The sequence below is a fragment of the Macrobrachium nipponense genome, chromosome 12, assembly GCF_015104395.2.
Source record: "Macrobrachium nipponense isolate FS-2020 chromosome 12, ASM1510439v2, whole genome shotgun sequence".
Lineage (NCBI taxonomy): Eukaryota > Metazoa > Arthropoda > Malacostraca > Decapoda > Palaemonidae > Macrobrachium > Macrobrachium nipponense.
Genome location: NC_087205.1, coordinates 6,893,104 through 6,910,603, shown reverse-complemented (window position 1 = coordinate 6,910,603; position 17,500 = coordinate 6,893,104). Strand labels below are relative to the sequence as shown.

The 17,500-nt window shown below is 35.5% G+C and overlaps 1 protein-coding gene across 19 annotated transcripts in view; it reads left to right on the top strand.

Annotated features, from left to right (window-relative positions):
• The window catches only part of LOC135224319 (uncharacterized), a 1,756,683-nt gene that overhangs the window by 897,861 nt on the left and 841,322 nt on the right, over nucleotides 1–17,500 (top strand). The window lies entirely within an intron of this gene.

The window sequence follows — 17,500 nt, the reverse complement described above, 5'->3', positions numbered from 1 at the left end:
AGGGAACGTTCGCGAAGGTCGGCCAAACCAAGCTGAAAACGGCCACCTGACAACAACTACTATATTACTGCCTTCAACACCAGAATCTCTTCATTACCAGGTGGTCGTGGGTGAGCTAAACATGATGTAAAAGATCCCAGTTTTCGTTTCATATATTTATATATATTTTTCGGCCCGTTCTTTTATGAAGCTCCTGAGACGGTGCTTGTTTGTCTGTCTGTTCGTTTTTCTGTCGGTGGCGTGTTGTGCTAGGGTTCTCGTTGTTGGTGTTGTTTTGGTTGGATATTCCCTGGTGGGGAATGAACCCTTTGTACGGATTTTTTTTTTTATTGTTTTATTTTTGTGGATATCTATCGTATGTACATGCTGGTTCGTATAGTTTAGATAAGAACTTATATATCTATAGAATGAACCCATTGTACTGATTTTTAATTTTTTTTATATTTTGTGGATATACATCGTATGTACAGTGTAGTTTTGACAAGAACTTACATACATATGAACAGTATCTCTATTACCATTATAGTCATTCCAAAGATCGTTTCAGGCTACGACATGAAATTAAACCTGTCATAATATGAAACTTCTAACGTGAAACAAAATCCCATTATCTTGATATATGAAAAGAGATTAGTTACTGGTTTTATTAACCTCAGTCTCTCAGCCAGGTAAAGTAAGTCTATCAAATTTGAAAGTTTCCGTATCGTCGTCCTTCAGATGTGGTGTCGATATTCATGACGTCATACGGTACCACATTCTACCAATCAGCGTAGCGTCGCCGATCCAGGACGTACCCAGATCTGCGAATCGCAGTAGGGAGTGAATGAGACTTCCCAATGAATGAGTGAATGAGTTTAGCTATTGAGAGGTGAGGAATGAATGGAGGCAAAGAGTTTAACGAAAGCATTCGGAATTGTCTTGTCCCTCTGTGGTTAACAGTAACAGACCTGCAATGTTATTCAGTATTCTATTCTGTGGAAACGTGATTTGCGGTTCAATGTCATTTTTAAGCGTCTCCCGTACAAATGTTGGCCTGTTTTGAATAGCAAGAATAGTAAGCTCTATCCCTTAATTAGTCGCCACCTTACGGACTGATTAGACCCGTCTCGATTTTCAAAAAGAGAGTAAACGACGTCTTATAAATTAAAACCACTCTGATCGAACGCTTTGAAAGGCTTTTAAGAAAAGTGTTTGTTTCAACAGCATTGTCGCGAGCAATCAGATTTCCCTACGGACTCTCACTCCAATTTCTCTTAGCGATGTGTAGGAGCCGTTGCAAAGATTTTATGTGATTTTGCCAAAGTGGCGGAAAGAGAGAGAGAGAGAGAGAGAGAGAAGAAGAAGAAGCAGAGATATCCCGAGGCGCTGGGAGGGAGCCTTTACAGAGGCACATCCCTTCCCCTCCTCCCCCCTCTCTTACTACTACTATACTATTACTATCATCGGTGCTTTGAAGCAGTTATAAGGCACACGACATGGCAACTCCATTTTGAGATTCGAAGCTCTTTTTTCATCATTACTTTAGCGCTCGTCTTTCCGCTCCTCTTGACGTTTTAGGATTTTTTTTTTTTATTTCCTCGTTCTTCTTCTTTTCCTCTTCTTAATTATTGCTGATGGTTTTACAATTTTCCTAATTTTCTCCGCCTGTTCATTTCATTACGTTGTTTTCAGTTCTTTTATATCTCGAGAAATGTCTACGGCAGATAATTCGAATCGGCCTTTTGAATGCATCAGTTCGTAGGTAGGCTTATGAATGGCTATATAATACGTTCTTTTGTACAGGCGATTAGACAAGTAAACAATTAATCTGATGTTGGCTGTCTCCTCTTAACCTTCACTTTGAAATTTATTATTCTCACTCCTGTGCCGCCCTTTGATGCTTATTGATTAGTTCCTTATATTTAATTTTTATGGTCAGACGACGTTATATATTTGCGTATTCCTGTGTTTACGAAGCCTATGATGTGGAAACCCTTTGCAGTTTCTTAACTGACCTGAGTTACGATGACAGCTGTAACCACTGAATTAGTGACCTTTTCCTAGGCATTTCGGTAAACATACCTTTTTCTCATGATACCACTGATTTTCTGGGTATTTCTACCTCTTCTTGACCCATGTTCTGGTAACTATTCGTTCTTGACCCATGTTCTGGTAACTATTCGCTACTATCCCTCTATTTTTTCATAAACTCTGTTTATTCAATGTATCGTGTTTTGAAACGCAGAAGTATTTAAGAATCAGTAGAAAATATAACCTAGCAGAAACTTTCGGGGAGAAATGCCACTTAAAATTATCCATAGAGTGAGTAGTTAGTTAGTTATTTTATTGACAAAACATACAAGTATTAGTGCAGATTTACCCAAAATGAGACATAATACAAAATATACAAAGTAGACAGTAATATCTTTTGTTCTTGCAAAGAGAAAATACAACATCAATGAGAAATAAGGATATAAGACAAATGCGATGCGATACTACCCCAATACCATACCTCTTGTATTTTTATACATTTTTATCTGTTTATCTATTTAATAATTTATTTTTTTAATAATAGATCTCTTCTTTCTGTATTTCCCTTTACCTCCTCGTACTTCTTCCGAATTAACATCATATTCATATTCCGTGTAAATAGTTTCATCTACTAAATATAATGATAATAATAATAATATACTGGAAGGAGACCCTCTTTCAAACAGGTTTTATTAAACGATATTAGTGCGTCAGCACACAAGTTACAAGTTACAGCTGATGCAGATATATCTTTCAATAATAATAACAATAGGAATGTAACAATAATAATCTATTAACCGAGTCTGTAATGTTATAGCACAAGACTAAGTTAAAAATATAACCTAGGAATACCTAGGTAGCCTGGAAGAAAGGCCATTTTACCAAAGGAGAGAGTACAATAGATGCTTCGAGCCAGAGAAGAATGTAACGTCATATTACGAGCACCATAATAAGAATTATTTCTTTATCTTGAAAATGTCTGGAAATATGTGATCCAGCAATGCCGTCAAGATGAGAAATACAAGAGGTATCTGTTAGGGAAAAATGAGATTAAGGCGACATGCAGACGGAAATTAAGCCGTTAAATCAGCGTTGACACAGAGAGAGAGAAAAAAAAGAAAGGAAATCCAACAGGATTTCAAAAGGCATAATGGAGAAAATTCAAAATAACTGGTATCTGTCAACTGGTATTTGTAATTGAGGAGAACAACTTCGGCCTTCACTTCTCTTAATTGCAGTAGCGCATTCCTGAAGGAAGTGTTAAAAAAGAGAGAGAGAGAGAGAGAGAGAGAGAGAGAGAGAGAGAGAGAGAGAGAGAGAGAGAGAGAGAGAGAGAGAGAATTGAACGAGGCGTCATGGCACATTAAGGAGCCATATCTCGTGAGAGCCTCACCCTAATGTGACGTTATTGGTAGAAGTTGTCACAGAATCAAAGTAGGTTTCGTTTTGGATCAACTACCATCTTTACTTTCTCGTCCTCGTAGCACACGTGAGGCTCCACGATCTCGCACATTTACTTTGCAGTTTACAAGCCCAGTGGTCGGCCGGTTTGAGCCATGATGAATGATTGACATTGAATTTAATCAGAATGATTCAATTTGTCTTCTATCTAAATAAATCTAAAATAAAGACAACCACGGAATAATGGGAAATCGCCATTCTCATGATCACTTGCTGAAGTCATATAGTCCCGAACGCATGGAATACCGTTGTGAATGCCAGCTGTCAGTGGCCTCTTGCCCTTTATTCTGCCGACGGATTAAAATAATAAATAAAATAAAAATGCGCAGTGAATATTAATAATTTTAATACTATTTCATAGAAGGGTTTGTCACGCTGTGGTTAACCTTTCGTATATTGAGAGATTGGAAGTTCCATTAGTATGAAGAAAAAGAAAATAGAATTTTTCGAAAATGTTAACGGAATTTAAATGAATTAACTGGGATATGATGAGCGAGGAGTCTCTCTCTCTCTCTCTCTTTCGGAGTATATATATATGTATGTATATATATATATATATATATATATATACATATATATAGATAGATAGATAGATAGATAGATAGATAGATAGATAGATAGATAGATAGATAGATAGATAGATAGATAACTGTCTCCTAATTATTTAGTTCTTCCCCTTGTCTCCTCTCTCTCTCTCTCTCTCTCTCTCTCTCTCTCTCTCTCTCTCTCTCGGAGTATATATATATATATGTGTGTGTATATATAGATAGATAGATAGATAGATAAATAGATAACTATCTTTCCTAACTATTTAGTTCTTCCCCTTGTCTCCTCCCTCTCTCTCTCTCTCTCTTTTTCCCTCAATAAGTCCATATTTATTCGGCTGTTTTTCTCTTTGGTAGGATTGACATTATCATTAATTAGTGAGTTACCGAAATGAAAAGCCCTAGATGTTTCTCCAAAAAGATCTACCTACACTCAAGTATCTTATACCCTGGTATGGGACCAGTATGAGAGTATAAAGTCATTACAAATCGAAATCTGTCGAATACACATGTTGAAGTCAGGGTAATCGTTTTCAGACTAAAAGTTTATCGGTGTTATATCTTTATTATCTGAAATTTACTGCCATGTGATTCATCGTGGGCTTTCACTGTCTAGTCATACATCTCCAGATAGTTCGTTAACACGTTCAAGTTGCTCTTGTGATTTCATTAAGATAACTGACAAAAGTTCTACGCTTCGGATTGTTATCATCCTTTTTGACTTACTGGTTTTCCATCTTCGTGTGTGTTGTGTGTTCGTTCATCGTGTCCTTCACGTGTATTTTTTGGGGGTGGGGGGGGGGGGGGGTGTGTAAAGTCCACAGAAAACAGAGGTAAGCCCACACAGCTGCGTCGAACTCCTCTGGAGACCTCACGCCGATTCATTTTCTGAAGTCTCGAGATCGAGACTTTCTCCATAAATCACACTTTTCCTGGGATTCTTTGAAGGCAATGCTCTCTCTCTCTCTCTCTCTCTCTCTCTCTCTCTCTCTCTCTCTCTCTGTCACTGCCACTCTCAATGGCACATTATTGTAAAAGTTTGGAGATTTTTCCCGTAACAAATGTGTGACAGAGGCAAGAAGGTCTTATTTTATCGAGGAGGAAGTGACGCCGGTTCCTTCCTTGTGATGAACGTTTGCTGGCCCCTTGCTTGTCGGTTTTGCTATTGGCTTTTTAAGTGGGGAAGCTGACTCCCCCCTCCCCCCCTTTTATTATTATTATTAAGGAAATTTGAGGTTGAGAGGTTAGATCATTTTTGTGTCGTCATCTCCTCTTATGTATTTTTTTCCCTAGGCTCTCGTGTAGCTTTTGTAATAAAACGTTACAATTAGCCGTGTAAGGAAATGTTATAAGTACACTTAAGCTTGACACAACTAAGAAACACCATTTATGGCATGATTAAAACTTTGTGACATTATTAGTAACACGCTCAGTTAAGTAACTTTATTTTAGATTTTTAATCATTCCTTAAAATAGTTACATGTTGCTAGCTGATTAACAAGGAATGGATTTATTGAGAGTTATTGGAGTAAACAGTAACTGGTGATAGTTTACTTCGGGAAGTCGTTTGTCCCTTTCAAGAAACGCTAAAAGAAGATTTCTTTCCGAAGTCTGAGGTCTTTGAGGAAAACGTCAGTGACAAACATCAGAGGGCGTATTATACCTTTGCCTCCTCTGAAAGGCAGCAATAGGATCTGCCGTCGCTGGGGAGTTGTTTTCTCTGTCCAGAAAGACAGAAGTGGAGTTTGAATCTTTTCTAAGTCTGTACGGCAGCATATCCTTCGAGAGAGCTCTTTTTTTTTTTTTTTTTTTTTTTTTCTTTTATCAAATTTAAAGTCGCAAGGTCTGTTTTTGATAGATTTTTTAAAGAAATAATTTGGGGCCCCTAAATCTTTAGGCTTGAAATTTTTCTTGTAAGAAAATTGTTCTGATGGCTGTTTATTTGTCATTTGCCCATTTCATGCTTGTACCAGTCTCTGGCACCACTCTTGATTTTTGTGCTTATTACCCAGTACCCAGAGTCATTGCACCTGTATTCTGTTTTTTTTCCATCTGTCCACCCACCTGTGGTGTTTGTGTATGGTAACACTGCGTTTCGGCCTTTAGATTGTTACGCTATGTGTAAGTTTTAGGTAAATAAAAGGATATCTGGGTGTACATTTGCAACTGAAAAGTGTTTTAATAATTTACTGTATGCGAATTACACCGTTAATATTCGAAATAGGATATTATTATAATCGTTGAATGTAAGCTGAATGTAACTACCTAAAGCCCGGGATGCAGTGTTACCATACAAAAACACCACAGGTGGGTGGACAGATGGAAAAAAACCGAGTATAGTGTTTTGTATCACTGCATATAAAGCGTAAAATCATAGTTACCTTAATACTGAAAATCATTATATGCGGTGACCATAATCTTACAGAAGAGTACCAGCATCTTTTGTCATTGTAAACAAAAGTCACTGAGCAAACCCCAGAACCATATTATATATTCAGCTTTTAACTACATCGCTAGTCTTGTGTACGAAATTAATCAGAATTATCCGATAGCGTTTCCCCCCATTGAGGCCGAAACACTTAGAGCAACCTATCAGTAATTTTCTGCGTTGATTAAGATGTATGAGCCCATATACTCTTTCTTTTCGTTTCTTTTCGAGCCGAGGTTACATATCTGCAGCCGATATCACAGGAAAAAAACTCATTTTGATTGGCGGATATTTACCGTCAGTATTAAAAAGAAAAACTAAATATAGTTCATTTTGCTGTAATAAAGGTTTAACTCTCATAAGAAAATTTAATCATCTGTAAACTCTCTACAGATGGAGCCCTCACTTTTTATATGCATGGTAGATAGAATAGTTTCCCCTTAATAAAAATCTGTACTCTAGTTGGGATTATTTTTATTTTGTCTCAAATATTGTCATCTAGTATATAAGTATTTTTACATGTATTAATAACGTACTCTTGTATAGGTTTTAGTTATTGTATCATAGTATGAGTTTGTGTATTTTGTTCGGGATACATTGAGAAATTCAATGTTCATTTTCATGAACGCGCCAATTAATTCCTGACATTTATTTCTTATTTTTTAGAAGTATGTTAATCGGATTGCAAAGCTTTGGAGGAGCCATTTTTAAATCTTACCCATGCTTTAATCAGCTTTCGTCATGCAAAGAGATTACAGGATCAAATTTTGTATTTCTAAAAATAAATATCCTGGTGAGATATTTTGACATTTCTGCTTTCTGAAACAGTAAATCTCTGGTCTGTCAGATCCTCTCTCTCTCTCTCTCTCTCTCTCTCTCTCTCTCTCTCTCTCTCTCTCTCTCTCTCTCTCTCTGTGAGCAATTACAATGCCCCGCGGTATGTGTTGGCATGAACGTGTGAACCAGTGATATGAGCTCAGGGATTTATGCGAATGTATATCTGGCTCATTGTATTGTGTCTGCAAACATCTAGCTCAACCTGATAAGCATACATTTTGAGGAGATGATGCTCCGGTTTCTCGTCAGCGTTGCTGTTCGTCATTCTGTAAATGGAATTGTTACAGTGGAAATTTGATGATTTCGTTGGACTGTGTTGTCTGCCTGGTTCATAATATTATAGCTTGCCCTTTTCCGCGAGAATTATAATAATAGCCATTGAAGTGATAGTAAAAGTGGAATGTGTTTTTATGTGTGTTCATATCTTTATTATTATTATTATTATTATTATTATTATTATTATTATTATTATTATTATTATTATTATTATTATTATGCCAGAATCATCATACTATAATGGGTGTAATGTCTGTCTGTCTGTCTGTCATTCAATCACGGCCAAACGGCTGGTCAGATGGGCATGAAACTTGGCAGGGTTATGGTGGGGACCCCTAAGATGGTTTGTAATGGGGTTTCATCCAATCTACCCCCGTCCTTTGTAGGGGGTGGGGTTGAGAAGGGATTCCCTGAAACGGAGCTGTTTCTGGCCGTGAAACGAGGCTGGTTATTCCCGTAGACTTAGTTACTTTATGATTTTGCATACATAATTTCTGTACAACTTCCCCGGAGAAAGTCGCGAATATTTCAGCTCGGACACAATAGAAGATGAAAATTATCATCAATATCCGCAAGATTTTTTGAATAACTTAAATCCATCGGGACTGCCAGTGCACAAAATAACGTTGAAGAAGTACTGCCCGGTAATGTTGCTTCGGAATTTCGATCCTGCCAATGGACATAATAAAAGGGAAACTGACAAGTTCCTACTTTCTACTCTTTTTTTGGAAGACACAGGATCATAAGAGCATTTATCAGTAGCCATAACGCACTGACATACAAGTTGCGTCTTTGCAGTAACATAATGAAAAGAAAGATACTTTATTATTCGTATCACCGTGCAAAGCAATTGACAAAGAAACGAACCAATCAAGATCCCTGTTCCGTTAAATGACAGTCACCGACAAGCGAGAGAGAGAGAGAGAGAGAGAGAGAGAGAGAGAGAGAGAGAGAGAGAGAGAGAGAGAGAGAGCCATTTAACGACATTAATGCACTACAATTTTATAATTTTATCTTGCTATCGAAAAATGAGAGAGAGAGAAAGAGAGAGGAGATAATTTGTGATTTGAGAGCTAAGAAATTTGATAATCCCATCACCGTCTTCGTTACCTTACTTACATTGAGAGAGAGAGAGAGAGAGAGAGAGAGAGAGAGAGAGAGAGAGAGAGAGAGACACTATTCGTGCAATCGCCCTTATTTTAATATTGCTGAACAAATAGTACATATAACTTTTTCACTTCTGCACCCGTATTTTATCACCCATCGTGGATGGGTAAGTTTGCTAGTTTTTATAATGGCCATTGATGTAATACTAAAAGTGGAATGTGTTTTTGTGTGGGTTCGTATCTTATTTGTGAGTATTATTATTATTATTATTATTATTATTATTATTATTTTATTATTATTATTATTATTATTATTCAGAAAATGGGCTCTATTCATATGGCACAAGCCCAAAAGGTATAATTGACTGGTTCCTTGTAATAATAATAATAATAATAATAATAATAATAATAATAATAATAGCTATCTATATAACGTTCTTTTTAAGGTAGTTTGAACATAAAAGGGTCTTCTTTCAAGATGATGTTAATATAATAATAATAATAATATAATAATAATAATAATAATAATAATAATAATAATAATAATAATAATAATAAAGAGAGAGCCACATGAGGTTCGTTCGTCTCCTCTTGGGCAGCAACGTAGTCTTTTCAGGGAAACTTGACACATCTCTCTTTATAATTGTTTTTTTCGGGGAACGCCCCGTTTACTTACCTGTCAACACCATTGGAGTTGTTCACGAAAAATATCACTGGCGCGTGGTGAAATTTTGTCGTGGAGAGAGAGAAGAGAGAGAGAGAGACGTAGAGAGAGAGAGAGAGAGAGAGAGAGAGAGAGAGCCTTGACTTGCATGGTAGCGTATAGTGATATATATATATATATATATATATATATATATATATATATATATATGTATGTATATATATGTATATATATATATATATATTATATATATATATATATATATATATATATATATATATATATATATATTCGGTCTACACGACCCTTTACTTGAGGCACAACTGATCATAACAGAGCAAAAAGCAAAATGTAGTACAAGGAGGCTTAGTATCCAAACTGACATTACAGGATTAGCACAAGGTCCTCATTCATTCTACAAAAAAAAAAAAAAAAAAAAAAAAAAAAAAAAAACTGTGAGCTTGATTGAGAGATTTTTAAAGCAGCCACCCACACGTGGTCAACAGATGGTTTTAGTCAGAAAACAATAAATTTTGAAAAATAAGGAGGCATATTACGACTTGGTAAAATCCCTAGAATTAGATTATATATATTTCATGATCAAGTTATTCATATATAATCGTGTGCATGTTTGCATATATATATATATATATATAATATATATATATATATATATACTATATATACACACATATATTTGTATGTAGTATGATAAGATCGGGCCTTCTCCCTATTCGTTAGAGATAATCCCCCCCCCCCCTACCTTCCCCTTTTATCTGTAACCCATTAACCCCCATGCACATACCTCTTCCCCTACACCTATCCCATTCATGCTTTCCTTTCATGTTCCATTATATAACCCTGTCCGACCTCAAACCCCATCACACGAGTTATGATTTTCATTGGTATAGGTGAATTTATTTTTGTTTATTTATTTATTTTTTTTCCATCGATGGTGAAATTAATGCGCATATACAAAGCGACTAAAGCCTGTTAGAGAGAGAGAGAAAGAGAGAGAAAGAGAATACGATATGAATTGGAGATGCAATTCAAAATAAATATATTCGTTCCGAATTATTCATTGTCCAGTTTTGTTTTGTTTATTTTATACGTAGATATGTATATATATATATATTCGTCGGAGTTTGGAAATGTTACTTCAACCAGTAATTGTATTTTTTGCATATATCAGTGAAATATATTTTCTTTCCGTTTAGTTGCACATTTTATTTACCGCTTTGATATTTTGTTTATTAGGAGTTTTTAATTTTAAACATTTCCACCATGTAAGGTTAGTTTTGTTTGGATTGTGTTCACTCATTAATTTTGAGTTCAAATAGTGTGATTTCATGCTTCACTGTGTCTCGCCATTTCAGCTGTGATGGTAAATTTCTGCGTAAAATGTTTTCTCGAATGAATTATATTTGACATCTGTTATCTTGTATTTTATTTTTGGTTTGCGATAGAATATTCTAGTCCGTAACTCTTTCATTTTTATGTTTTCGTTTTCCGTATATTACTAAGTGGATTATGTTCTTAGGGACTGGGTAAAGTGTTGACTAGATTATTTACCGTTTTTTTTTCGTACATATTTTCATTTTTCATTAATTATCGACCAAAAATAAGAAACCTTCTTCGTTATTCCTTCGAATGAGGCGTTCTTCCGGTAAAGGGGCCTACAAAAAAAATGAAAGGTGTGTTTTCTTTCGATTTTTTTTCATATCTTTCAATATTTCGTGTTATACAAAATTCGGAGTAGAATTTGCGATTTTCATTCAGGAATTTGGGAAGATTTTCCTCGTATAAATAAGATAAAGAATAGGGTTTCGAAATGGTGAGTTGGGTATTCTGATTGTCAAAGTATTCCTATGACCAGGTATAAAACATATGTAAAATTCGTGACGTATCTTCAGTGACGTGCAAACTTTTTCACATGTATAAATATGTTTCTGTGCGAATTTTATTGACTGTTCCTCATAGATTATATATTTCGATGACAGATGTTGTTATGTTTTAATCCATAATATTTTAATGTGTCAGTCACGGAAAACGTTTGTATCTTATCTGTAATAGATTATTTTTGGAGTATTTTTTTTTATTCAATATTATTATATCACTGCATCAATCACAGTTTGTTCCAACACTTTAATCTGAAAAATCGTTGTCATGTGTATTTTATAATATACAACCTTCGTAGTGTTTTCTCTGCTGACAAGGGCTAAGGAGTAAAAGTCTGTTTTTGACATTTTCACCAAATTAAAAGATGAAATACTAAATATTTAATCTGTTGCTAATTCTAAAGACTAAATATTATTTTTTATGATAATAAATATTATATGTTATCCTTCATTCCCAGAGATACATATTAATTTTCAATAGTACTAAATATTTGATCTATTCTTAATCCCAAAGACTAAATGTTAAATTTTTAATGAAACTCGGATGCTCGCTCACCCTTTGTCCGTATTGAGTAAAAAAAAAAAATAAACTACCCCGTTTTCAGGTGAACAAGAACAGCAGAATGAAGTGGGCGCTTCATTGACCCCAAATTGGACTTCAGCGTACGTAATTCCGTTAGTAGGAAATAAGGAAAATAATGTTTTCCGAAAACGGAATAAAAAAGATATAGAATAAAAAAAAATCTCGCGGAAAATAATGCCAGAAATTTTCACTCTTACAAAATATTTTCAAGAATTCTGTCCGGCGCAGAGTGCTGAAAATAAATTTGTCTTTATAACAAATAGGGAGAAGATTTTTTTTATGGAAAATAATGAGAGTAGTTTCATCCTTAGGGAAATGGTATATATATATATATATATATATATATATAATATATATATATATATATATATATACATTTTTATATATATATAATATATAATAATTTTGTCTCTTAGTAGATACGAAAAACATTTTATTGAAAATAGTGAAAGTAGTTTTATCCTCAAAGAAATGATGTAATATATATATATATATATATATATATATATATATATATATATAATATATATATATATATATATATATATATATATATATATATATATATATATATATATATATATATATATATTAGTAGAAAATACCGAAAATAGTTTGATATCACGGAAAATACGAAAATACTTCAGCTTTATCCCATTAAACGCAAATATTTTGACTATTAAAAATAAAAATGTCTCTCCCCATGATTAGAAAAAATCGCCATAATTAGAAAAAAAGTCGCCATAATTAGAAAAAAAAACTATTGTTGATAGGTAACAATATTCCCCGACCAACTGCAAAGAAAGACACAAAACGAGCGCTATACAAAAAAAAAAATGAAATGGAAAGTCTTTATCCAGTGGAAACCTTTTGTTTTATTTAATTTCTTCACTTCCTCGGCCACCACCTGACGCCGCATGATAGTGAATTATGAAAGGAAAGTCATTTACTGCTGTTCATTATAAGCCGAATTTAATTATTTCCTTGCAACCACCAGAGCATACGCGAGCCTTAAAAGGGAACATAATGCAGTGGGATTAATGGGTATACTCTGTGAAAAAAAGGGAACGGTGTCATTATTTAAAAGGCAATAATGGGTACTCAGCAACAAAGGAAATGAGTTTTGGAATGATATGTAATTGCTACAGAAAAGGAATAATGGTTACATGGATAGTGAAAGGAAACTTGATCACGTCATGAAAAGCGGATGATGCTTGCTAACTCTATGGACGGGAAGGTATCAACCCTATTATGCGGTAATAATGGATTTTCACTCCATAAAAGGGAATATCTTCCTTAAAAAAGGGAACACATTTACCCAACAAAAGGGGATTTTCTTTAGCCCACAGAAGAGTACGTAGAGAACGGCGCTAGTATGAATATGCTAGAATATATGAAAAGGAAACTATAGTATGTGTACTCCATAGAAGGGATATTATCTTTGTTAAGGAATACACTCTTTAAAGTTCCATTATAAAAGGGGAGATTTTTATTCATATAGAAGGGAATGTATTTTATGAAAAATGATAATGGGTATTCGCTCCAATAAAGTTGGTATAGATGGTTCAACATTATTTCGAATTATTTAGCACCGTTTTTCGAACGCTTCCCTCCTTTTTATGATGAATTTACGAAGTTTAGCTTGGGATAATAATAGCAAGCTTGTACGCAAAGGCTGACTTTTCTATTTTCATTCCCAAGGTTTTTTTTTCTCTTGCTTGGTGTTTTTTGTATTTTATCTACAGTTCATTACAATTTTTATTAAATAAATTTTTAACAGTTCTTTTATCAGTTGTTATAAAAGTATATAAATTTATATTTGTTTACTCGTCGTTCTCCACATATTTTTTTGTTGTTGGCTAGATTTCATCGTTTTATTTTTCTCAATTCTTTTAGATTTTTTCATTGTTTGTGGTTTATTTCTGCTTTTCGGGGCGAGACCTGTTCACCCAGCTTCGGTTTTAAGGTTTGTTTTTAAAAGCGTTGTCACACCTCGGCTGTTGTGTATTCGCTGGCGGAAGTATTTTCGTCCCTTTTATTTTTCATTTTTACGGTAATTTTGGTCTTTCACGCAATAACGAGAACCATTTTGGCATTTGGTTGGTTATATATTTTTTTAGCACTGTTTATTTGCCATTGTGTTGTGTTCCTTTGGGAGCTGAGAATTTCCTCGAAGCGAACTTCCGTGGAAACTTCTTGTTTATATTCGTATGTGAGGTGTTGACGTTTGCACCCTGAATTTGCTTAAAATCATTGAATTTGCTTAAAATCTTTGTCCAGGTTGTACGTTCCATTAACTGCAGATGATTTCCTCTTGAATTTTGCTCTTTCTGTTCACGTAAGTTAAATTCCATTGTGTCTGCAGTAATGTACAGCATTTTTAGTGCCGTTTCTCTCTTGTTTCAAAATATGAATTTTGCCGCATTCCGCCTTTGTATCAAGATTACTGGTATTTGTACATGCTTATATGTCATTTAGAACTGTAGTATTTGATCTAATGATTATTACGAAACCTCATATAACCAAATCAAAATAGAAAGGTGTAATGTAATTAATAGTTAGGATTAACATTAAGCAATGTACTGCCGAGATCTTTGTTTAAGCAATGTACTGCCGAGATCTTTGTTTACATAAAATGAGATCAAAACAAAGAAACCTTCTGTCATTTCCGTGTCAGAATCAGAAGCACGCTACCGTTCAAACTCTTTGTTAACTATACGTCCAAATAACTTGAAGTTAACGAATAGAGAAAGCCCTCGGAAGATCCGCGAAATATGTTATCGAGATTCGAGGGAGGGACCTGGAATCACTTTATCAGAGGGGAAATTGAGGGGTGATTGCAAGCGAGGATGTGCAAATGAAATTTAACGCCCTCTGTAAGTGGTTGTCAGGGTCCAATTAACCCGTTTTATCGAGAGGTCCCCATTTAGGAATGAAGAACATTATGAATAAAAGGTATATATCGTCGTCGCGTCTCACTTAGACCCATATGCTCACCTATAATTAGATATATATATATATATATATATATATATATATATATATATATATATATATAGAGTATCTAATCTTCTTTCTGTGCGTACGTGATCTCACAAAGATTCCATTCGCGCGTATATCGCGTTTAATTTATTGAGAAATACCAAGCAGCGTATCAAAAGGTCGAGAGCGCGCCATTGTTAAATTAAAACAGGGCAATGTTGAGACTGTGGACGCAGGAAAGTATAATGGAGAGAGAGAGAGAGAGAGAGAGATCATATTCAGTAAGTTCATTTTGGTTTATGAAAACATATTTATGGAGAGAGAGAGAGAGAGGAGAGAGAGAGAGACTTATCACCGTTTTGATTTAGATGAGAGAGAGAAAAGTAGAGGAGTCTTTGTTTCACTTTCGGTAGAGACGTTGGGCTTTCCTCACTTCTTGTCAAAGACAATAGTAACAGTCCTGGCGTATGAGAGAGAGAGAGAGAGAGAGAGAGAGAGAGAGAGAGAGAGAGAGAGCCTAGAGCGAGTAGTTAGTGAGGCTGAACTTAAAGGATCTCTAATGAAGCTGCGAAATAGATGCTGCTGACTAAGACGGATGGATGAGAGACTAGTATTGTCATGGGTCTTCGGTCGAGGAGGCTTCAGGTGGTCGGTCGTGTGGGAGGAAGGCGATAAGAGGAAGAAGAAGAAGAAGAAAAAGAGAAGGAGGGAGAGAGAGAGAGAGAGAGAGAGCGCATGAGAGAGAGACGAAGGTTGTAAGAACAGCGGGAGAAGAGATGGAAGAGCATTATTTTTCATAAAAGGGTGATTAGGATGGAAGAGAGAGAGAGAGAGAGAGAGTATAAGGAGAAGCAGCTGCAAGGAGGAGGAAAGGCGAGAGAAGAGGTTGAGGAGGAAATTATATCTTAGGAGGGTGGTATGGAGAGAGAGAGAGAGAACAAGAAGAAGAAGAAGAAGAAGAAGAAGCAGCAGCAGCAGCAGCAGCAGCAGCAAGGTAGCAGGAACGACGGGAGAAGAGGTAGAGGAGAACTTATTTCATAGAGGGGTTGTAAGGAGGAAAAGAGGAGGTAGAAAGTTTGGTAAGAAGGAATGAAGGAAGAGGAATGAGGAACATGAGACAAATTAGGGAAGTAGCAGAACTATGGTAAGATGGGGGTGAGCGAGGGGGAGAGCTGGTAGGGGGATTGATAAGGGAGTTGAGGTGGAGAACAAAATGAAGTGCTATGAAGAATTGTAAGATAAACTTAAGGAGATGGAAGAGGAGAAATGGAGGGAGTTTGGAAGATTAATGTGAAGGGGAGGGGGATGGAAAGGAATAAGAAAGAATAGAAAGAGAAGAAGGATGTCAGGTTGAAGAGGAAGAGTGGAATTGAAAGAAAAGAGATGAGACGAAAATAACAAGGAAGAGGATTTGATTTACAAAGAGATTATTATTACATCACTTTAAGAGAATCAGTTATTATTAAAAGACTCAAACTGTGTTTCTAGGAAACCTAAAGGCCATGGAGGGTGGGCAATTCAAGTATTATTATTATTATTATTATTATTATTATTATCCCTTTGTCAACTTCATTCACCTCAAGAAAGATAACACAGGTTGTAGAATTTCTTGGGAAGCCAACATTTGAAATTAATTTTAGATAATGCTTTGTACTGTATATTTCAGAATGTAATAATTATATTAGACAATCTTAAAGTTTATCGTTTCGAGTAATTCATCGTTGCTATATTTTGAGGCGTTTCTGATTCAGAGCAGTTTGTTTTTAATTTATTGGTTAGAAGTATTTGTAGTTTGTCATTCCCTGTGCTAGAAATATTAAGAACGTATGATAGAATTCTAGGTTTTGTTAGAAATCATTGCGAAAGATACTTCTGAATTCTTATTGCCTGTGCTAGTAATACCTCATATTTTTCATTTACACTTGTAGAGCGCCTCAGTTGGCCGCGAGTTCGATTCTCAGGCATTCCACTGAGATGTGAGATATGTGTATTTCTGGTGATAAAGTTTACTCTCGACGTGATTCCGAAGTCACTTCAAGCCGCTGGTCCCGTTGCTGAATAACCGCTGGTTCCATACAACGTAAAAACACCATACAAACAAACAAACATTTCCACTCGTATATGTACTCGTCGGGATAGAGGTAGGGCCATCTGTCAACATGCTCTCTCTCTCTCTCTCTCTCTCTCTCTCTCTCTCTCTCTCTCTCTCTCTCTCTCTCTCAGCCCCCAGGATCCATCCTGCATTATTTCCCAGGTGAGCCAACGCCCAGCTGTTTAGCCTGCGAGCTGGAGAGGAAGGAGCCAGATTAAATACATCATCTTCTTCCTCTTCGCTTTTTCGCAGAACCGAGGCCTGATATTTTTGGGGCGGATGTTGCTAAAAGTAGTGACGGAAATCATGAAGATTTTGGTATTTGTCTCAATGGTTTGTCTGCTAGAAAGAATGTGATCAATTTTTTATTCATGGTTGTTGAGAGCTATGATGAATATTGTGTTATTGTTGTTTGGAATTGAGCAAATTTGATCAACGTGTGAATGATAGTGATTAATTCTATTGATTTCTGCCACCTTTTAGAGGGACTGGGCAGAAATGATAAAAGCAGTACTAACCGGAACGGAAATGATGATGATACTGATCATTAGCCATTTATTTGTCATTCTCTCTCAGCCTATAAAATTCCATCGTGTTGAAGAATGCATTTCACGTTGA